This window comes from Marmota marmota, unplaced genomic scaffold (genome assembly GCF_001458135.2).
Source record: "Marmota marmota marmota unplaced genomic scaffold, marMar, whole genome shotgun sequence".
NCBI classification, from domain to species: domain Eukaryota; kingdom Metazoa; phylum Chordata; class Mammalia; order Rodentia; family Sciuridae; genus Marmota; species Marmota marmota.
This window is the reverse complement of record NW_025999842.1, coordinates 59,185,685-59,208,861: the sequence shown is the minus strand read 5'-3', so window position 1 is coordinate 59,208,861 and position 23,177 is coordinate 59,185,685. Positions and strand designations below refer to the sequence as shown.

Genomic DNA, 23,177 nt, shown 5'->3' with positions numbered 1-23,177 from the left:
GTGGTGTCCCCCCCAAGTAATAGGTCAGAATTCTAATCTTGATGGTGTTTTGAAGTGGGCCCTTTGGGAAGAATTAAGTCATGAGGATGGAGCCCTCATACATGAGATTAGTGCCTTTATAAGACCAGACCAAGAACTAGCTTGTACTTTTTCTGGTATGAGGATACATGAGAGTCATCTACAACCAAACTCTGACCATGTTGATACTACACTCAGACTTCCAGCCTTCAGAACTGAGATGTTTTTTTAGTCACTCAGTCTGTGGTGCTTTTTATTGCAGCATGAATTGACTACAAGTCCAGCATAGTCAGTCCCTTTCTTATACCCGAGGATTTGAAACACTTGAGGGGTATTGTCTTCCTGGCATGTAGGCAAAATTCAAAGGAAGTGCCCACAGGAGCCCCTGTTGCTGGGTCCCACTTTTCAGTGGACTTCCCAGTTCCTTTCTTATGTCAGGTTCCATGTTCCTGGAAACCAGAGCCTCTGTGAAGCACAGCCAGCCTGCCATGGTCTTGCGCTCATTGCTACCAAAGATATTTGTCTGGTATTCGTGCATGGCTATTCTTGGTAGACTGAGTTGTACAGATGCAGTCTTCACCCTCTAAGAATATAACAATTTAAGAAACACAGTGACATAAAAATGTTATAGTGAAGGTGACATACAAATAAAAAACATGAAAAAGTTGATTTTGTGGAATGTTCTAAAATGAAGAACACTGAAGAGCCACTTAAGTATTGTGCCCAGTCTGTATATCATTGAGTGACTGTTTATCAATAGAAGAAGAGGGACATAGAATTTAGGCATAAAGACTGCAGCTTACGAAGATGCACTGGGGAGCTTCACTGGGAACAGAGAAGGGGGCTCTCAGTTTTTATATTGTATATACATAGAAAGTTTTAGTCTAAACAAAGAGTGTACTTTTAGGAAGAGTTGAGAAACAAGATGTGATGAGTTGAAAGAGAATACTGTAAATATGTCACCTTGGAAGACTTGGAACTATTCTGATTTTTCTTAGAACCTTAAAATCTATTTTGTCCCAAGATTTAGTGATGGAGCTTTTGTAAAAAGTTGAGTTTTCCATCTCCTTACATTTATCCAAAAAAGACCATAGCATTCTTGAAATAATGGGGCTTAAAAAAATCTTGGCTCTAGGAAGCATTGAATGGGGAGCTGTCTCCATTTTCCCCTAGGTCCATCATTCTGACCCAGCCTGGATGTCTGACCTCTCAGTGAGGAAGGAGGAACAGGTGTTATATGGGGTATTGCCTGAAAAGACAGAGACTCTGAAACTTCTTCACCTCTGTCTTTTACTTTGTACCTTTAAAAGAATAAACTGGGAGAGATTATAAAGTTTATTTGAAATAAGTTAACTAGTAGTGCTTTCTAAATTGCATAAAGTATAAACATTTTTGAGTTTTTGATACATTTAAATGTTAATGAGGTAATGTGTTCAAGTTAAAGTTAGGAATGACAGTGTGTGGCTTTCTGCAGAGGAGGAACCTCAGAGCCCTGTTCCCTGGTTCCTATGTATAACTTGGTTATATGCGCACCAAGCTATGTTGACAATGCATTCTCTCCCTGGCTGCCTCCTAACCTTGGATCATCCAGGAGAGGTCTGTGAAATTAGACCGTAAAGAAAGCCTAGCCGGAGTATTTAGGGCAGCATATCAATGTCTTATTGAATAGGTGCCTTTTAAGCATTGTTGAATCATTGGAGAGACGGCTGCAGCTCTTCATAAATGTGTTATGTGGTTTTGCAGGAGAAAATATCTGCTAATCTGCAGTAATAATGCTATATCATTAAGCTAATAAGCCTACAGAAAAGTTTGTAACAATAGGCATCTACTAAATTGTTATTATGTGGACATTACCTTTGAGTGTTTAGATGTCTCTTTTTGGCTAAGGAGTCTAATTTTGATGCTTTTATCTGTGATTGAAAATTTCAGTTATACCATTATTACTGTTGCCCAATTGAATAATTTTTTTCAAGAGTAATCATGGCTGTGCGTAAATCACCGCCTGACAGTCAGCAACATATGTCAGAGACTCGCAATTTGGGGCTGGTGAGCTGTTTGTTGCTGTGATACGGTTCTTCCTGCGTGCCCCAGGCTTTGTTTGTGCCAATTTTCTATCATTTAGTATTTGAATAAAGAACTGTTTCCATTTTGCTCATCGTTGTTTTGAGCATTTTCCTTATTCAGTTCCTATATTTTAAAGTCTGCCAACAATCAGGTGATTTGTGGTCACAACAGAAGGTGACATAAAATATCTTAATGTCTTTACCATTGGTTTCTTTGGGGGACACAATAGACTGGATGCTAAAAATCTGGTTCCAGATACTGATATCTGCTACTTGCTAGTTGTGAGACCTTTAGTAACTTGAACCTCTTGGGGTCTTGGTTTCCTCCTGGGCCAAATAGGGGTGATAATGGTGTGCACATAAGAGGGTTGTAGGGATTAAATGAAATAACATATATAAAATACCTACATTGTCCCATAGGAAGCACTCAAAGGTGTCTTGTGAGAGAAATGTTGAAAAGCATGGAATGTGAATTCAGACACACTTCTTTTTTACCTTCCACTTTTGGACTTCTGAAATGAATGGTCTTATGTGGTGGCAATGCTGAGAAGAAATTTTTCCGTAAACCTTGTTCCTTCAACTCATGCTTATTCTTTAGCACAGAATAGCAGAATTCTTTATTTGTGATTTGACACCTGACTTGTTAGTTGTATCTGACAAATAATGACTAAAATATTCTTTTAATAAATGGATGTTATTTTAATAAAAATGTATAAGGGTTGGGGCAAAAGGGTTATGGTGGAGGAGGTGGGTGTGTCCCTAAGAGAGCAGTATGAGGGACCCTTTGATAGAACTGTTTGGTATCTTGACTGTGGAGGTGAAGAGTTGCCCCTATGCTTGAAATGACACTGTGTAGAACAAGATACGCACAGAGATACAATTAAACTGGGGAAATCTCAAAAGACTTGTGAATTGTGTTAACATAACTGTGCTGGTTATGGTATTGTACTAGTTTTGTGAAATGTTGCTGCTGGGAAAAATGGTAAAGGCTGTCTTAAAACTGCATATGAATCTACAACAATCTCGAAATTACAATTAACAAGCGCATGTGCAGCTCTTATATAAAGTTAACTAATGCTTTTTGTTTATTTTCAGATTGCTTCTGCCTGATTCATACGCAGTGCCATTGGCTTTTGTAAGTTGACATTTCAATTTTTTTTTAATCCTTCTTCCCAAAACTTTGTCTTCTCTAATCACACAAGAACACATTTCTAGAGGTCCTGGAACAAAATATGGGGAGAAAAATTTTAAATTAGGTTCTTATGTTATTATTTTAAGATTTATTTTACCATCTTTAGATGGCTAGTAGGTAACAGATGCTTTGGGGAAGTTTGACCTATCCATTGTGGGCTAGGAGCATCTGTTTCTTGGAGGGATGTCCCTCCAGGGTCATGGTAGGTGGGAACAAAGGGCTGCCTGAGCAGCTAAGGTTGTATGTATGTCGAAAGTTTCTATCCTAAATCATCTTTGTGACATCTTTGATTTTTTGATGAAGAATTGAAATATGCTAAACCAATTTTAATGACATACGGCTTTGTTTTTCATCTTAGCAAGAGGTGAGTATCATTATAAAGTAACATAATGAGGACTTGCATTATGGTAATTCCTAAATCAATATTTTGTACATTGTTCTAGCATGTTCTATTGCACCTATTTTGAGGCCATCAACATATACCTCTAATACAGTTTTCCTCAGAGTAGCTGCCTCGACATGGTCATTTCCTGGGGTATTAATTGGTATATGGAAAAAGACACTGTGATCATATAAGTTGGGGAAAAACTGAGATAAAATTAGACTAGTTTATTTCTAGCAACTGATTTCCTGAAAAGGGCTTTGATTTGTGGTATTCCTCAAATATGTGTCACTGTGCAACCTCTGAGTCACCAGTTATAGCCAGGTGACTGCTTCTTCCCCCGCACTTTGGTTACCTCACTGGTACAAGCCTTCGTCATCTGTTTTATTGCCATTGATCCTACCTGGTCTCCATGCTTTTACACTTTCTCCTTTATGATACATTCTCTAAACAGCAGCCAGATAAATTATTTAACTGTAAGTCTGAGGTGACTTTTCTGCTCCAGTGTCTCTAGTACCTCTGTATGTCACTTACAGAGGCCAGTCAGCTCTTACCGTGATAAGGGGCCCCGTTACCTTGGGCCTAATTTTCTTTCTGGCCTAATCTTTTACGAATCCCCTTCCCTGACTACTTCAGCTATACCAATTCTCTTGTTCTTGCATCAGGTTTTACATTTACTGTTCCCCCAAAATAGCCACGTGATTGGCTTCCTTTCTTTAGATGTTCCCTAAATTTTTAGATGATCCCTAAATTGTCATCTTTTTACTGAGGCTGCCCTGACCAACCTATTTCAAGTCGACACCGTTTTCCTCAACTTATCCTCCAAGGCTTTCCTGTGCCTTCATTACTTTACTTTCCTAATCACCATCTGACAGTGCCAGGGGAAAAGTTGCTCAGTGGATACTGTTTGAATGACCATTTCATCTGATTTTATTGAAACGTTATCTTTGACCCCCCAAATTGAGATAGTTTAAACTGTCTGAAAATAAAAACAGTTTTTGAAAATATGTAGGATGCAACTAAAGCAGTGCTTACAGGAAAATTTATAGTATTGAATGAATATAATAGAAGAAAGCTCTAAAACCAATAATGTCGGTTTTGACTTTGGGAAATTTTTTAAAAAAAGAAAAACCTAAAACAAGCAGAAGAAAATAAATAATAAAAATTAGAGAAGTTAACAGAGTTGAAGTCAGGAAAAGAGTGGGGAAAAATCAGTAAAAGGAAAGGCTTTGAAAAGATCAATAAAATGATCTTTGAAAAGATCAATAAAATGATCAAGTTTTAACCAGGCAACCAATGAAAAGAATACACAAATTATTAGAAATTGAAGGTGGGTTATGTTACTGATGCCATGCGTATTTTAGGACTAATAAACGAATATGATAAACAACCCCAAGCCTCCAAATTTCATAAGTCAGATAAAATAGACCAATTCTTTGAAATACAAACAACCAAAACTCACTCAAGGAGGAGTAGGTAACCTGAATAGCTTTATATCTATTAAAGAAATTCAGATAATAGTAAAACAGTCTGCATGGAAGAAACCAGCAGACCCAGATGGTTGTACTTATGAATTATAAACAGTAACCCATAGGACAAAAAAAGAATCAACTAGCATTGAGATGAACTATCAAATACATACATACATACATTTATATATATATATAAATACACATATATATTCCCGTGTGAGAGGCAAGGGATAAATGGAAAAATCTCTACCTTCAACCTGATTTTCCTATGACTCTAAAACTCCTCTGAAAGCTAGTCAATTAAAAAATCAAAGGGGAAATTAATATTATGAACTAAATGAAAAATTTATAAATAACTAAAGCAGTACTTAGAGGGAAATTTATAGTATATAGACCTATATTAGAAAAGAATGATCTCAATGACTCAATGTATGGGTTTGTCACATGTGTCTTCAGGTATATGTCTTACATTAGAAACCATGCTTGTTTCGTGCAGAATTCGGGATGGTTACCAAAAGACATCTCAGTTCTTTATAGGAAAGAAAAGATCATCAAGCTTCCTCAACTACAGGCTAACTTCCTTTAGTGAGACATGTTCCCTTGGACATTCTTAAAAGTTCTTTGCAACTATTTCTGAAATAAATGACAGTAAGGAAAAATATATTTCTTAGAATTAACAGTCTGTAGTTAACATACATATTTAAGATACAGTATTGTTAAGTAGCTAGTGTAATGCAAGAATAAGCAGTAACTTTTAAAAATCACAGAACTAGTCTGGGGATATAGCTCAGTGATAGGGTGCTTGCCTAGCATGAATAGGGCCCTGGGTTTGAACCCTAGCACTACAAAAAAAGAATCCCAAACCTATAGAATTAGGAGGCACTTAAGTGACTTAAATGGTGTTTATTCAGACAACAGAGGCCTCAGCTCTCTGCCTCTTTAGTGGGAATGCCTTAGATGTATTTACAAAAGGGGAGAAAGGATCCATTTAAGTTTGCAAATGAACAAAAGCAGTGATGAAGAACTAAATCCCTGAATGATATATTCAGAATTCACAGAAAAATTTTAAGCTCAAGGATAATCAGGAATATACCAGAAGGACATCCCTATTAGCTAAACGGTTCAATAAATGTCACCTCCTCTCCAAAGACTTTTCTGGTTCTCTCAGACTCTCTGTCTCTGCCTGTGTTCCCATAGCAATCTGTACACCCTATACTATAACATCTACATGCCACTGTCCCCTGATAGGGCATTATAAAAAAATGAGACGTGGAGTGAAAAATGAGACTTGCTGTTGGCCACAGCAGTCTTTTCTTGTGCTGGAAAGTTTATCTGTTGTTTTAGTGATGAGAGGCTCAATCACAAGAAGATATGTATAAAGCACCATCCACATACAACAAATACTATTCCCCTCCATCATGTAGTAAGTCTGTGAATTTCTTCCTGTTATCAGTGCATTTCTACTTGAGATGATAAAATGGCAAAAAGTAAAGCTGAATTGTACAGAAACCACACTGCTGTTTTATAGCAAAGATTTGCCTTAAATAACTTTTAAAAAGGATACTTCAATTAGTGTTTCTATTTTGTAGTTTCTCTTTATAACAGTTTGATTTGGGCTCATTAGATGGCCCCTATTAAATCCTAGACTTGAGTGCTAAACTTTTAATGCTAGAGGGCATCATGCAATCTAGATGCTGAGAGTTAAATTTTATGTCTTTCTGAAAAGGAAGAATATTTTCTCAAATTTTACATGGATTTGATTTTCAACATTGATGATAGTCACCATATGGTAACATGGTATAGGTACTTTATACAGTTATCTAATACGGTCCTCTGTAAGCCCAGTGAGAGAAGGTGGTATTAGTCCTCTTTTATAGATGGAAAACTGGTCCACTGAAAATATTGTTAATTGCTTTATTTCTAAAATTAGTAAATGGTGACAGTTTTGGTTCTGGAGATTAAACCCAGGGGTGCTTGACCATTGAGCTACATCCCCAGTCCTTTTTATTTTATTGTGAGGCAGGGTCTCACTGAGTTGCTTAGGGCCTCGCTAAGCTGAGGCTGTTGTTAGAAATTGCAATCCTCCTACCTTAGCCTCCTAAGTTGCTAGGTTACGGGTATCGCCAGGCCCTCAGCCTGTGACAGTACTATTTAAATGTCAATCCTGACTCCAGAGTTCCATGTTCTTGAACACTACCTCGCTGAATAAGAGTGGCATGAAACATTAGACTTAAAATTGACTAGATTACTTAAAGGAGTTATGGCAAGAAAAGTTTAGTGAATAGTCTATCCACAGTACACAGTAGCCAGGGTAAATGGAAAGGGCATGGGGTTTAAGGACAGAACACTTTGAGTTTTAACTCTGCTGGTTAGTTCTGTGACTTTGGCAAGTCCATTTGCCTCTCTTGAGCCTATTTTTTTCTCATTCAAAAATAGATTAATAAAACCATCTACCTCAGCTGGTTGTGGAGAAGATCAAATTGAAAATATTTCTAAGTGCTCTGTAAATGCTTCTGAAAGATATATAAATGAAGCGATGAGTATATTTGGTCATTTGCCACAGACTTTCTTTAAGTGATGAATTTTCTGAGTGCTTTTAGAAAATAATTTGATTTATGGGAACTTAGCGAGTTTCCAGAGAACCTCTTTTGAATCACAGAATGACCTATGATTATATAAAGAAGTTGTCTTTCTTCAATGAGACACACAATGCTTATTTCCCAGTACCTTGTTAAGGGAATTTTTGACAGATATTTGTCTCTATTTTGGAAGATAGGCTGAATGTGCCCCCCAAAGCCCAAAGTGGGTGGATAGCAGAGTTGGCTTTATAATTCCTAATTGGATGTTCAAACCGCCTTTGTCGCAATCTACCTTTCTTGTCTGTTTTAGAATTGTGTATTTTCTGAGATCATTTATGTCCCAGCTTGGAAATAAGTGAAAGTTTTCTTTCTCCTTGAGACCTGTTGAGCCTCCTCTACAAAATGGCAGCCAGAGATGGATAATCACTGAATTGATGACTTGAAGGTCTCTGATGATCCCTCAGGTCAGTCCTGAGGCTTACGAATGGGTGTGTGGAAGGTTGTGTTCTTCCACAAGGAATGAGCTCTCCATACCTTTCATTCCAATATTGTTTATTTTCTTTTGGGGTTAGGAATTTTGAGACTTAATCCATCTATTACCATGTTTACTCAGGATGAGTGACAGAAATGGAATAGAGCATAAGGAAAGGAACACATTTTATTACAGGCTTTCCTGAAAGCAGTGTCAAAGAAGCCATTCGGAATTCAGGGGCAGCTTCAGGAACCTTTTAATTATATTTGTTCAGTGTAGGTAACCAGTCGAGATAATTTGTTTTCTTTCTGATTCCGTCTTGCTGACCTTCCTCACTCCCACAAACACACACAGCTCTTTATACACTGGCTCTCATTTAGGAGCTTAGGTTACACGGTTTAGGTGATTCTCTGGATCAATTTTTTAAAAAAAAGAGAGAAAAAAAAAAAACTCATGGTTCCCTCTTGGTTCACATTTTGTTTTGCAAACAGAAATTATGCAAATTAACCTTTACCTTAAATTGAGTGGCCTTCACTGCAGATCACCCCTTAGAGAAACCTAGAAAGTATAGCTTTGGGTTCATCACACAGCAGTAAGCTACTGGTATACCCGGTCAGCTGCTGGTTATAACAGGTTAGCTTTACCAAGATAGTGAACTGATATGAGCCTTACCCACAGCCCTACTGTAACACTACTGTGACAGTTAGACTAGGAATAAAGATTCCAGATCCTTTGGGTCCTGCGACATGAAAAACATTGCAGATTGTTCAGCGAGACCGAGACCGAGACTGTCCCTTGTGAGGTTGCAGGGTGGAGGAAGAAAGGGAGAGTGAGAGGGAGAAGTTTATTTATGGAATGTCAGGGGGCCATTGAGGCTCAGCAGGCCCTAGAAGCAGAGGACTTCCCTCAGTGCTTGTTTTCTCCCTCTGACCTTGGATGAACTAGTGCACAGTATATTATGCCGGTTGATTGTGCTGGTTTGTCATGGTTAGCATTCTGGACTGTCACTGGAATGTAGGAAACGGATGAATTTGAATTGAACCATGCGGTGGTCCGCCGGGCCCTCTTGGAGTCTCAAGGAGACCTGTCGCTGTTTGTCTGGGCTGGGCCTAATGAAAGCAATGGAGGGAGAGAGAGGTGGGCCTTTGATCTCTTTGTTGCAGCTGCTCCCTGGGAACTCACTGAAATCAATGCCCTGTTTTCCTGAAGGAATGAATGGCTCTGCCTAACTAGCTTTGTGAAGCCCTGGGGAATTCACTGCCTCTGTTTATTGACAGCTGAAAAGGAGCACATGGGGTGGAATAGACCTTCTTGTGAAAACCAGGCACAGGGAAAATTAGACCTCAATTTAACACAGAGGAATTTGGAAATTCACCCCAAAGGAGACGGGAGTTTCTCATGCTTACATTAGAATGACTCAAGTTTGGGGCTAGTGTGCAATGAACAATGAAGGTTTTGTCACAACTATGTTATAAATAGGAATATGGTATGCATAATAAATGATGTTAAATAGAAGTTGACTCTATACCCCCCTTCTTTTTTTTAAACCCAGACATAGAGAAAGACAAATATGAACCATGATATAATTGGGCGATGCTTTTATTTTTGCTTTAGGAAGAAAAATTTTTAAATGATACTTAAAATAAGCATTCATATTATATTCAAATTCTCTAAAATGAGTCTTTCATTTATGTTTCAAAACATCTTCAAACTTGGGATCTAAGTTCCCCTCATGCTGTGATTCATGCCACTCCGTATTGTGTGCATTTCATGGGAATATTGCTATGTGGCATTTATTTTTCAAAATTTATACTCTTGGGATATTGTAACTGAAAGTCTGTGTCAAACATAAATGAGATTGATAAATAGACCAGGATAGCACCCAACATCATAAATCTTAAAATTAGCACCTTCCTTTTCAAAACTAGTAAAGAAAAAGTCTTGAATTCATCACAAGGAAAAGTCACCATCCCTCACTTGCTTGATTTCCCAGGAAGAATTTATGGCTTCTTCCTTTGGCCCCAGCCCTTTGTGCACACCTCGGTTATAGCACTTAACACATTGCCCTGTAGCTCTTTGTTTAAATGTATTCTTTTAGCTGGAAGTAAAGCAGCTGTGCTGTATTCATTTTTATATCTCTGAGCCTAGCAAAGCTCTTGGCTGTAAGTGTAGCTGGATGTGTGGCGATTGACGGCTCCCTGAACATTCCTTTGAACACAGTTACTTATCCAGGCTTCAACTGTGAATACTAAATTTTAGGAAAACCTGATTAGTCTCTTGTCACTTGATCAGCACTATTGCTTTTTAAAAAATCTTTCCTTTATGGAGAATTATTAAAACAATTTTTTGGTGTGGCAAGTTTGTTGGGCAGTCCATCAACCTCTAGAAGAAGGCATTAAAAGTGAATGGCATTATCCTTTTCAGAACCAGGCTCTCTGCTCAGTTATTCTTTTCTAAAAATAAACCTCAACGTAATGCTTAAATACATTCATTTAGAAGATGAAATAGCTTATAATGAAGAATTTTGTAGACTTTCACTTGACCAAATTTAGTGATTTAGTGATTGAGATGGATAAAGCTTCCATGTTGTATGACTTAATTCTATGATGTAATGTTAAATAATGCAAAATAAAACATCCTTTGGCAATTTCTTTAACCAGATTTACTACCACTGTGTGCTATGAATTCCTTATCAAAGGAAGCAAAGGCTGACTACTCTGATTTCATAGGACCCTAGGACAAACCCGATTTCTGAGCTATTCTCAGGTTACAATTTCTTTTTTAAGCCTGAGCTTAAGTGGGAAATAGTTCTCAGCATTCTTTAGGAAAATAATATCTTAAAATCATAATGGAAATGTTTAGAAGATGTCGGAGGGTGGGGGAGTAAGCACACAGGCTGGCTAGAACTTTGCCCCCTTGTCATTTTTTTTTTAACCACCAAGATTATCTTTTCAAAGAAATGTGTTTGGATTTTTATTTTGATTAAAGGTAGAGGTGAAATTTGAAATAGAGGTGTACAGATCTGTGCACTGTGATGGGAACTCTGTAGGGGAACAGATTCACGTGGTTGTAGGAAGAGGGTCGATTGAGCAGGTTGTCTCACTGCTGAGATCTGAGATTCCTTCCAAAACAGGAAAGTACCTTGGCGGTGAACATTGGTAGATTCTCACCTCCTTAAGCACTGACTTGTAGATAAGAAAGCATTAAGCATAGCACTTAGCTTTTATAACTGGCTGCTTAGTTCTCCCAGTTCTGGAAGTAATTTTGTGTGACAACATACCAAAGTAGAGTAGAGGGAGGAGAAGGAAATGAAGCCTCACTTTTCCATTTAATAATTTAGCTTTCATCATGAGGTGTGTCTTCTTCTGCATTGGTAGAGCTACATCCAGACCAAGGCAGCGACTGCCACTAAAAATTGTGTGCTTGCTCTGTTTGTAGAATCAGAACTTCAACTGTAGCATCCCCACAAAAGAGCCTTCTCCCCATCCCCCAATATCCAAGAATAATTTCAAGGAATTTAAGGGTCAATCCCTCAATATAGGTTTGGAGATCAACATATAATTGGTCTCTATGCTTATATGTGCATTATTCCACTTAAACAAATTTCCCAGTAGAAAGATGCCAAATTCTTTCCTCTTAGATGGCTTCCCATCTATCCATACTGACTTGCTCACGTAGCTGGCCATGGTGGCCTGTGATCCAGCTACTCAGGAGGCTGAGGCAGGAGGATTGCAAGATTGAAGCTAGCCTGGGCGACTTAACCAAGGCCTTGTCTCAAAAAGTGAAAAGGACTGTGAATGTAGCTCAGTGGTAGAGCACCCCTGGGTTTAACTCCCAGTATTGGTGGGGGGGGGGGCAGGATGTAGTCATTGACAATGAGACACCTTTCTTACCCATTAGGTTGGGTTAAAAGAAATGCTATTCTGAAATATAAAATTATTTAAAATTAGATTATATATAAGCTATATGGATGACCTGGATATTATTACCATAAAAACCTTCTGTAATAACTCAGTATCTAATTTTTGCAATTAATCATCAGTACTAATGAGGCTATTAAAACAGTATGTGTTTGGTTTAAATGTTTACTTTGCAGCTTTGCTTTATTGGCTTTTTTTAGTGTGCCATTTTTCACCAAGAAAAGACCTCAGCTAAATAAAAGAAAAACAACTTGGCTCGCATTCAAATTATTATACCTATAGCATTCATAGAATTCAGATTAGTAAGGTTTTTCTATTCGAAAACCCAAAACTAATAACAGCCTTCTAGGGCCTTGCATAAATGTGGACCTTCCAGAGGACATTGCGAGGTTGGTACTTCAATTGCATTGGACTCCTGGTTAGTAATGAATTTATATCAAGGTAAGGATTGATGGGTGTGAGTTATTATTTATGTATTTCCTGTATTTATTATTTTTACAGGAAAATATCATTTTCAGTCTTTAAAAATTTAACTCTTGTCTCTCCTCCAGTTGCCATTCCATCTCTCTCCTTCTCCTGAAGTGAATCGCTGGGTATCTTACCGTCAAGTCCAGTCCTCCAGGCTTCTTCTTATAGGACTAGTCTTGACTTTGAAAAAATATTGGGAGTTACACTTGGTGGGGTGTTTTGTTTTTGATTTTGATATTTTGCCTCTTGGTGGCCTGCTCAGGACTGTGTCCTCCTCCAAGCATTCTTAGTTGGCACTCTGAAAAGGTTCTCGTTATCCTCTCGTTTCCGCTTGAGGCTATGACATATTTTCACTTCAGGTCTCTGAAAAATAATGGCATACCCATGAGTGTTTCCTGCTTGCCAGACACAGTGCAAATAAACACTGTACTTAAATTAACTCATGGAATTCTCAAAAGGTTCTTATGATGTAGGTGGTTGATTATCTCCATTTCACAGGCGAGAAAGCCGAGGTAGAGATATTGAACAAATTACGTGAGGTTTCTTAGCGGTTCTAGGTGACACCAGGATTTAGATCTTGTCTTTCTGACATCATAGCCATGCTCTTGACCACGTTGTTTGCTGTATCACCACTCTCACATGAAAAACCCTTTCGTGACTTAAAGGCATGCCTCTGGAATATTGCCACATGGTACTAGGGCATTTAATGGAGAGGCTTTGACCTTGGCAGTCTGGAGCTCCTATTCTACCTACTTGGTCTGTTATCGTTCTCTTAATGCTTCCTTTTAACATTTTGCTCATGTTTTCCTTTAGGGTTGCTCTTAGGTCTGGCGTGGCCTCTGCTTCAGGTCACGTCTAAAACTCATCCATACCTGGCATAGAAAGGTAAGTGTGCCTTCTCTCAGCCCTGGGATGCCTGCATCCTCGACTCTTCTGGGGCTAGCTGTGACTGTGCTCATTCTCTCCCTGCCTCAAAGCCCACACCAGAGCCTTTCCACCTTTGTACAGAGGGGGATATGATGTTCTGGAAAACACTTCCTGTCAGAGAATTTGTATTCAAGGAACTTGAGGGAAAATGGATTGTGTGATAAGATTAGGAACTTATGAAACCCTATTTTTAAAAAACAAGAGAACATGATAAAAACACCATTGCTATTTATTCACAATATGTTAGAAATAATGGGTATTGTACAGTTGATTTGTAAGGTATCATGATTTGCTTATTAGAAACTTTGTGATCTTCCTCTCTTATGTGTGTGTGTGTGCGTGTGCTCATATACATGTATTTTGTTTGTTTTTGCACAGTACAAATACTAGGAACAAATTAGGGTATTATCCTTCATTTAGAATTCTATACCAGATATGTAACACATAATTCAAAGTCTCTAAATCATCCTCCTAAAGTCATAATGTAGGTTGATTCTCAATTTGCATATCTTCTATCCAAACTTACTGAAGTTGTGAAGTAGGTAGTTCAGGTGTTTATTTGAAGGAATTCATGGTTGGCAGAGTCCCCATTATACAGTAGAAGTTTTTATTTCTTATTTTCCACATTCAGGTGGAGATTGACTTGTTTTAATCGCTCATTTCAAGATAATGATCCCTAATTCTAGCTTTAAATGTCCTATCCAACATTTTTGTGGTTTTCCCCCATAACATGTATCAGTTCTATGTCCAACTCATTCCCCCTCAAGCCCCTTTCACCCTCCCCTTGTTTTGCAGCTTTTGTGTTATTGCTTAACCATAACTCTTGGCCTCTTTCCATATGTGTTTTTTTGCAAAATGTCCCTGACTGAGGCCATATTTTAAAATCCCAGTCTTCTATGTAAGTTTTCTTATAATCCATCTTCATTCTATTTCCCCTGCAAAACTCTCACTAGATGAACCACTTCCCCCTTTATTGTATGATCTTGAGGCTAACTTCCAGAAAGGTCCACAAGCACCTCATCTGGAAGGCTGAGGAGAGTATTAGCTGTTCTCATTTAAATTCATACCTGCTCTCCAGATGATTCGAACTGGTCCACTTCCCCACCAACATATTCTTCTGAAGGAAAAATTTAACGAAATCTAGAAATGCAGAGATAATAATACAAAGTTCTTTTCAAGCATATGTGGCCATGGAGTGGTGATCCACATTAAAGAAAGATGATTGAGTCCATCATTTATGCTCTGCTTACTGTTATGTACATTGTGTCCAAAATAAGTTGTTTGTAATTGTGAGCTCACCTGCTGTGTAGAATCACTTCTGACACTTATTCACAGGCCACATCTGCTTTGTACATCTGCTTTGGACTCTGTGCTTGTCATTGTGCCACTCTGTGTACACATATAACATACTCTTGCAACAGCTCTGCAAGATAGATCAATGTCCCCATTTTATGTCAAAGGAGACTTAGGCTTAACCATAACTCTTGGCCTCTTTCCATATGTGTTTTTTTGCAAAATGTCCCTGACTGAGGACATTTGGCTGAGGTCACACACCTTCCAAGTAGCAGAGCATCTTTCAAACTCAGTTTTTCCCCCTGTACCACAGTGTCCGTCTTAGGTTGCATCTAGAATACTGGCATGTGGTTAGTCCTTTAATCCTAAGAGCACAACCTGGTATTAGTAGAATGTGCTTCCCACACAGTGGAAGAAGTAGAGTAAAATGCATCATTTTATCACTTTTTAGGTAAGGCAGGTTATTATCTAAGGAATATTAAAACTTCTTCTCTTCTCTATGAGCAAATAGACAAATAAAAAGTAAAAGAGAAAAACAGTTGGGATCATAATAGAGAAGAATGTTTAATATTATTAAAAATTAGCCAATAAAGCACGTTCTCCATCTATCTTCAAGTTAGTGCTAACGAGTATGCATGTCTATGCTATAACAAAGAGTACTTTATTTGGAGAGTAAATTGATCCACTATGTAGCATGTACCAAGGTAATTTTTTTCTTTTTTGTTTCAGCAGAAATTAAAAAGGTTCATAAAACATACACTCCCCATGTAAACTGAGACCACATTAGCATCACAGTCATTTTATGTTGTTTCCCTAAAATGGTTTTTATTTGCCCCATCCAATCAACTCATGTGTGTGAGAGTTTGCGAGTTCTGACTCAGGGAGGATTTAAAGCTTTCTGAGAACAGTTTTATAGAGAAACCTAAGTTTAGTTACAACTTTTTATTCTTTTTGTTCACAATTTTGTTGTTAGTAGTTTTTTGTTGTTGTTGTTTTGTTTTGCCATGAGAATTATAGTGTATCCATTTTAATGTATTTAATTGATAAATCCAAGAGAATAGTCTGTGTGTGCTGTCTGAGGTCTCCATCTATAACATAGGCCTTAACTTACTGCTGTCCTGCTTAAAAAACTTTCAGTGGTTCTGATTAGACAGGTCTCTGGGTTGCAGTTGACAGAAACTAATGGGAACATTAAAGAATTCCAAACAGGCAAGTGACAGGAACATATTTGCATGTTAGAAGAATCACTCTGACAGCAGCTTTGTGATTAGAATGAAGGAGAGCCCGTCCAAAAACAGCCTGGGGAACAAGTATGGATGTCAGTCTTCAGTCTGCATGCGGAAACAGCCCCTCCCACTGACCTGTCTCCAGGCTCCTTATTTACCAGGCTGCTATATTTAAAGGAAGTCACACATAAGTTTGGGCCTCCAGAGTAGACTGTCCTCCTTTCTCCAGTCTCCCTCCCCCTTGCAATCTCCCCACATTTTTGGGCACCACCAGATTTGAAAAGTAGTCTTCTATAGAGAGCTATCCTCGTTGGGTGGAGGGGTTTGGGATAGGAATGTGTGTGCTCACCGCTCACCAACCATCTTTGTCTCTCCTTTGGGGTCTTACTAGTCTGGTGTGACAGGGAAAAGAGCCAGCAGAGGCTAGACCCTTATGAAACCAGAGCGCCCCCACGCCCCCAGTCTTGGCTTGTTTTGGTTTGCCAATCCTCTACCTGCTTGCCCAACACCCTTAGCTTTCATGTTCCCTATCTGTGTGATCTTTTTAGGGATATGTTTTAATACAACATGCCCACCATCCTTGGAACTAAAGCAGATAGATGGGGCTTTATGCTTCAAACTCAAGGGACCATTTTGACAAACTCTGCTCTGTGATGGGCACTTTTTCCCCACGGAATCCTCTTCTTCCAGGTCATCTTCCCTCTGGATGTGCCCTATACCTTGCCTGGCCTTCAGGATCAGTGATGTGCCCATTTGGCAGGAAAATGGGGCTCCCTAATTGCTTAAGCTTGCCTGTATGAAGTTCTTCTGGCCAGAGCACTCTATACTAATAGTTCTTTCTACGTTATGGCCGAAGTGTCTTATTTAAAACCCTCGGTCTTCATTGGACCTTTATAAACCTCTTCTGACGGTCTCAGATGTTCAGCCACAGACTGAAGTGGAATTTGCTTAGAAAATGCCACTGACCTCGGAGTCTGAACACTGCCCCTATCCGAATCATTGGCGCCTCCAGGACCTATCATTTCTGCAGCCTCTTTGAATCATCACATTTGTCACAGGATTTATATCCTTTCTCTTAGGGAGGGAGCCTCCCCTCCCCCAGAACACCCTGGTTTCCAGCAGGCCATCATTTCCATCTTATGGAAATCAGCTCCCTGTCCCAGCATATTAGCCAGGGAAGGATGTCCAGGCTTAGGAAACAGAGATGTCTGGGTCTTAAGACTCCCCTAGCTCTGGGTCTTTTTCCAAATAGACTTCACTTTTTTATCCTCTGTATGTATGTGTTTCCTGGTTTGTTTGCTTTTAGCAGTTCAGAGCATAAGATGAAGGCCTTAAAGATAACTTTGCCTCTCCCTTTCTAGGTATTTGCCTAGGAATCAGAGGCGTTACTCTTGTGAGTATCTTCTAACATCTGCCCTTCCTTCCTTTCTTTATAGACCTAGGGTTGTCAAACACAGGACTGCCCCCCCCGCCCCAATCACCAGCACCTTCAGAACCCTTCCTTTTCTGGATAGCAGTCGTGGCCTTTTTCAAACAAACAAAAAAACTAGATGGGCTCCAGTTCCAGCAGTTGTAGCTAGTCAATCTCGTGGGTGGGCATGATTCTAAGTAAGATTCTTAGCACCCTGTTGAGGCACCCACCAATTTGCAACTCACCCAACAAAGTCTTTGAGATTATTCCCCATTAACAATCTCCATTTGAACTCCCCCCGCCCCCATTCTGCCAACCTGGAGAATTTCATCTGGGTGAGTTTCAGGTGCCTCTTCTCGCATAGTTTGTGCCCTTGAACCTAGGGATTCCCATGGCGCCTAGAAGGTGAGGAACTGGCCTCTGACCTTCTATATATCACATTAGCCGTGTCTTGAAGCCTTGCAGCTGTCCTCCTCAGTGCCAGGAGTGGTGGCTGGGAACCTCCTGGAGCTTGAGTGCTCTCCCACACAGCTGTCCTCAAGGACTCTGTCGCTGCCTTAGGAAACAACAGGGCAAGACCCCACCCCCCACCCCTTGCTGGGGGCTGACAGATCCTTTTCCTTTCCAGGCCCAGGGTGGGGGATGGGGAGTGGAGGGGACAGTGTCTCTTTTTTCACCCTCTTATCTGCCCTGCCCTCCACTCCCAGCAGTCCTGCAGAATTTCCTCACTGGATTTAGATATTAACAAAGACTTCTTGAGGCTGCCCCTGCCTTCAGCTGGGCCGAAATACAAGGGGTGACAAATCTGCCACCTGTTTTTAGCGAGAAAGGGAAATTGTTGGGTCGACAAAAAGTAAAACTCCCAAGTTGTATTGCCGTGATGTTTGGAGGCGGTAATAAAGGCAGAAAACTCTGCCCAACGGTATAGGTCACTATGGCCAGTGAGAGGAGGAAACAGATTCCAGAGACAACAAGCTCACAGACCCCGTACAGCTTAATCAGGGAGAAAAATCTAGTGTGACTCCAGAGTTTCCGACTTTGTAGAGGCTGGGAAGTTACTGTGAAGGGATTGACTTTCAAATTAGCACAGGACCAGGCAAATTAGCACAACTTCTAGGCCTTAGGTTTCTTATTAAAAAAAAAAAAAAAATAGGCTAACACTTCCCACTTAAAACATGGCCGCCATCTCATGAGCATCTACTAATCATGGCTAAGATACACAGTGGTGCTGGGGGAGGAAATAGCTAGACGACAGGAGTGTGAAGCTCTGATCCAGTGACAGTGAGGGGCACGGGGCGCAGGGAGGTATCTACAATGAGAGGTTCAGGAGGAATGTGGGTGCCTTTGTCTGGAATTTGAAAGAAAGCTGAGGATTGAAGATGGAAATTTGGGAGGCCTCTGACCTCAAGAAGTAGTTAAAACTTTGAGCTGTGCATGAGAATTCCCAGGGAGTGTCCATAAGTGAGAGGGTAGGGGGCCAGGTGCCAGGCCCACAAATCTGTTTAAATTCCATGTGTTCCTTTAACAACATGCCCCTCTGTGGTCATTGTTTGGAGGTGAATGTGCATATCCCACTTAGGGTCTCCTGTTCAAAGATAGAATCTCATTGTTCACCATGATCCATCTGGCCGCAGTAAGATGTCATTGTCTATGATCTACCAAATCCCCGTGGGCTCCTTTCCTTCTGCAGTAAAAGTCTTTCAAAAATAAGACATTTCCGAGAGACTTCAAAAACAAACCTGGCACGTCTACAGTCTAAAGGACTCTCTTGTTGAAAACCAGAAAAGACTTCCCAGTGTCAGGGGTTGCCCATTTCTTTCCCTCTCAAATCACTGGAAATAAAGTCAGATTGAAGAATTAACTTAAGTAATAAAACCAGGAAGAACTAGATGTGGATGAGCTGAAACTGGAAGAAATCCTTTTGTTCATTTCAGGGGTTTCAGGGAGTGCTCAGCAGGCAGCTAAGCTAGTTCGTTAACTGAGGAGAAGCATGTTCTGAAGCAGGCGCCCAGAAAAACATATTGTGTGGCAAAAAATGGACTCTAGAAATCATACACTCTAGAGTCATGAAACTTTTGTTTTTGTTAATGAATGGCTTCCCCTCACCCACACACACACAAAAAAAAAAATCATTCATTTAAAACAATTAGCAAATCTATTTACCAGGAGAAGATTTCTTTGCTAGGAAAAATGTGATATTTCTGGCTACCCTGGAGCTATTGACCTTTAGAATTATTTGATTCTTATAGCGTCATTTTTACTACACACTTAAAAAAAAAAAGTTGACATTTGAAAACCGTTTTCTCTGCTTTTGAAATCCAAATCCTAACTGAAGAGTCTATATATAAGTGGCATCCTGTCCAACCGAGGTGTTTTTTTTCTTGACTGTGTCTTTGCTGTGTTAAATTGTCATACGTTGCACAGGATGGTGCCCCAGGCCAGGCCTGTCGGTCTCTGTGGCATTGTTAGTATGTACACGTCAGACATGCTGAGAGGGCAGGTGGGAGAGGCTGAAGGACTTGATCTCCTCCCTGCTAGGGCTCTCCTCTTTCACTAGTGCTGCTCCCACTGAACAGCCTGAGAATAAGCTCCTGTGTGAGCCCTCAGAGGCCAAGGAGTATTGTTGAGTTCAGAAAGGAATTGCTTTCTTTTTGTGATAATTTGAATATTTTGACAATGAAGCTAAGCTACTCTACTGCCTGGTTTGCTTACCTCACGTTCAGCGAGCCCTTTCCTGGGAAGCCGAAGGGAGTCCGGCCTCTCTGAATACATAAATTGGTATTGTCCACTTGTGAGCTGGGCAGACGCAAAGAATCACCTAGAAGATTTCTTTTGCTTCAGTGTTTTAAAGCTCTTGAAAAAAAAGATACAAATGTTTAGGGACCACCTAATTAAACCACAATGGTAGATGTTGAGCATTTTGAGACAACAGGTGAACCATGCAGTTGATTTGTGAAGCTTTTGTACATGCAAAACAAAGAATAACTTCAGAACAGACTCCCTGGGTGATTCAAGTAACCTGGTCACCTCCAGTTTTATCCTGAACTTTGTTGGGTCATTTTTAAATGTTAGTTGTCTGACAAGGCCATATATATTTTTTTCATTTTCAACTTAAAACACTGTTCTTTTGCAAAATAAATGGCCGTAGCCCTTTTTTAAAAAAATAAAATTAAAGCAAGCATCCAAGTGAATAAATCACTTAGGTGAGCTAATTGGCTTTGTTTCATAATAATTTACTTTTGTACAATTTAAGAGAACCCGAGCAGCTTTCCCCCTAAGAGGATCTACTGGTTAGAATAGTCTTAGTTGGAAGAAGTCAAGTTTTATAATTAATTGGAGCAGAGAGACTGGTTTCCAAATGCTCATCAGGGTTGTGGTACAAAGCAGGTGGCAGACTTGGCTTCTGAGAATCTGGTAGAAACACAAGTTCTTGGGGCCCCATTTTACCATTTCAGTGTGTGCTAATTTGCCCTGTGGCCTAGGAATCTGTATTTCTAAAGGACTTCCCTGCTAATTCTCATGCACAGCCAGGTTTAATAATCATGGACTATTTCATTAGGAGGTACCCTGCAAATTTGATAAACCTATAAGTCTATATGAAGCTTTGTTGAAAGTGTCAACTGGATATTGCTGACTTTCTTTCAATTCATAATTTGTTTCAGGTTCTGTTACTGCGTGGATTTGCATACCTGTTTTATGGTATTTTAATACTGTTGGTTTAAAAGAAATACCATTTCCTCTGAGTGCTGTTTTGAATATTTTATGTAAGCAATTTCATGTATTCTTTGTTTTACTCGCAGAAAGCAGGGAAAAACTTGAGCATGGTTCTAATCCAGTTGCAAGTAGGACAGAGAATATAATATAAGTAAAGATCACCCACCAAAATGCATGAAAAAGCAGTAGGAATTCTGTAGACCACCTCAGTGGTGTGTGTGTGCACTCATAAATGGAAGCTCAGGTTATAGTGTGATGGGGAGCGTGTTCTTGTAGCTTCATTCACTGAAGATGTGCAAGTCTCTTACAGGTTTGAATCTTCAGGCTTCTGAGAGAACTCCGTGGTTTGAATCTTCAGACTTCTGAGAGAACTCCGTGCCTGACTTGTGGCTGATGTATCCTGTCACCCAGTAGGTATGCAAGTTTTAAATTTGTTTCTAGTTGGCCATGTTTATCAACAATTGTGTGGAAACCTAGTGAAAACTAGGGACTGACAAAGTGCTGGAAATTCCAACAGGTCTGGGAGCTCAGGGAGGAGTCTTACCTTGTTTCTTTGGTTTACCGTTTGTATGACTTAGATGGGTGTTAGCCAGTGATGTCCCAAGGTGTCTGAAGACCGATGACCAACACACAGGCAATGTCTTCCCAGGAGCTGAAGGGAATGGGGAGCAGGATGGCCCCGACTGAGGCGAAGCAAGCAGGGAAGGAAGAGCTACTCGAGACCCTGCTGTAGGCTACTGGGAAGGAGCGGCAGGCGTGGCCCTGTGGGAAATTAGGACTCATTGTGAGCAAGGTGCCCAGCCTCCTCTGGGCAGCCAGGAGCATCGGAAGGCACACTGCAGCCGCCTGGACAGGCTGGCGGGGAGGGACCACACATGTGGATTGCAGGGACAGCTACTTAGAGAGTTCACATTCCTCCCCCATTGAACTGCCTCCGATTGTAATGGTCTGTTAAACAAACAAAGGACCTAAAGCTGTGAATGGGGAGGAAAAAAACATAAGGTGAAAAGGAGGGAGGCTGTCTTGAGTGCTCCTCTCTTGAGGCTTGCTTTCCTGTCTCCCTAACATTCCTTTCCCCTTTCAGAGAAGCCAGGGTGGGAGCTTAGAAGAGTGGCCTTGTTTCTATAGTGCAACTTCCAGTCCAAACGGAAACCCGTGGAATGTTTATCAGTTTAAAAAGAAAAGAAAATTAAAACAGATAATCTTAAAGGACTGGGGATAAATATTTGTAGACTTCAGATTTATTTCTAAGTGACCCGTGTGCCTGGCCCAAATAACTCAGTTATACACCCGGGAGGGGGCGGGTGGTCTGTGATGCTTGTTCTCTCTAGCGCAGTTGGTGGCTGAGCTGTCCTAGCCTTCGTGGATTCCCAGTTTCCTGGAGAAACCCACTTTGCTGTGGCCAGACCCTACCTGTCCAGCCCTCTCCCACCGTTCCTGGTCCACAAGCCCACAGCGCAGCCAGAACTAGCCTCCACTCCAGGCTATGGCCTCTGCGCATGTCCATGTTCTTTACGCCCCCACCCCTGCCTGTGGTTCACTGCCCTGTTACACCCCTAGACTCAGCTCAAATAGCCATCAAAATTAAGTGCAGATATTCAGAATGGAAAAATGAAACCCATCATCTGTCATCCCGTTCCCCAGACAGACCCATGTCTGCATTGTGTGTCCTTTTTCTGTTTTATTTAGAGATAATGCTGTCTTGGGATCAAACCGTGCACCAAGTCCTGGGCATTCTTTCTAGAAAGTATAGACTAAAAGTTTCCTTTAAGCAATTTTGAACTCACAAATCTGACTTCCCCTTGTCTCTGTGACTGCTGTGCTTTTCTTCTTTCCTCAGGACAAACCTATATACCCACATGCTTCCTGAGAAGGAACCAGGCTTTTCTTTTCCCAGATGGTGGCCTTGCTAGGACAATAGGCCAACTGCTAATTAGAGTTCTGGTTCCTCCATGCCCTACACTCTAGAGTCCCAGGAAAAGAGAGCATGGCAGCCAGCTATAGAAGCAGACCCTAAGGGTCTAAAGGCCAGTCATCGAG

At 40.3% G+C, this 23,177-nt stretch overlaps 1 protein-coding gene across 9 annotated transcripts in view; it reads left to right on the top strand.

Annotated features, from left to right (window-relative positions):
• The window catches only part of Plagl1 (PLAG1 like zinc finger 1), an 85,285-nt gene that overhangs the window by 48,211 nt on the left and 13,897 nt on the right, over window positions 1-23,177 (top strand). For 3 of the 9 annotated variants that reach the window (XM_048799371.1, XM_048799354.1, XM_048799343.1), the window contains 5 exons: window positions 3,177-3,216; window positions 13,380-13,451; window positions 17,374-17,405; window positions 21,086-21,187; window positions 21,448-21,551. The gene's annotated coding sequence lies outside the window, so the exon portion shown is untranslated. The other 6 variants (XM_048799377.1, XM_048799350.1, XM_048799379.1 and 3 more) reach the window with 5 other exon arrangements.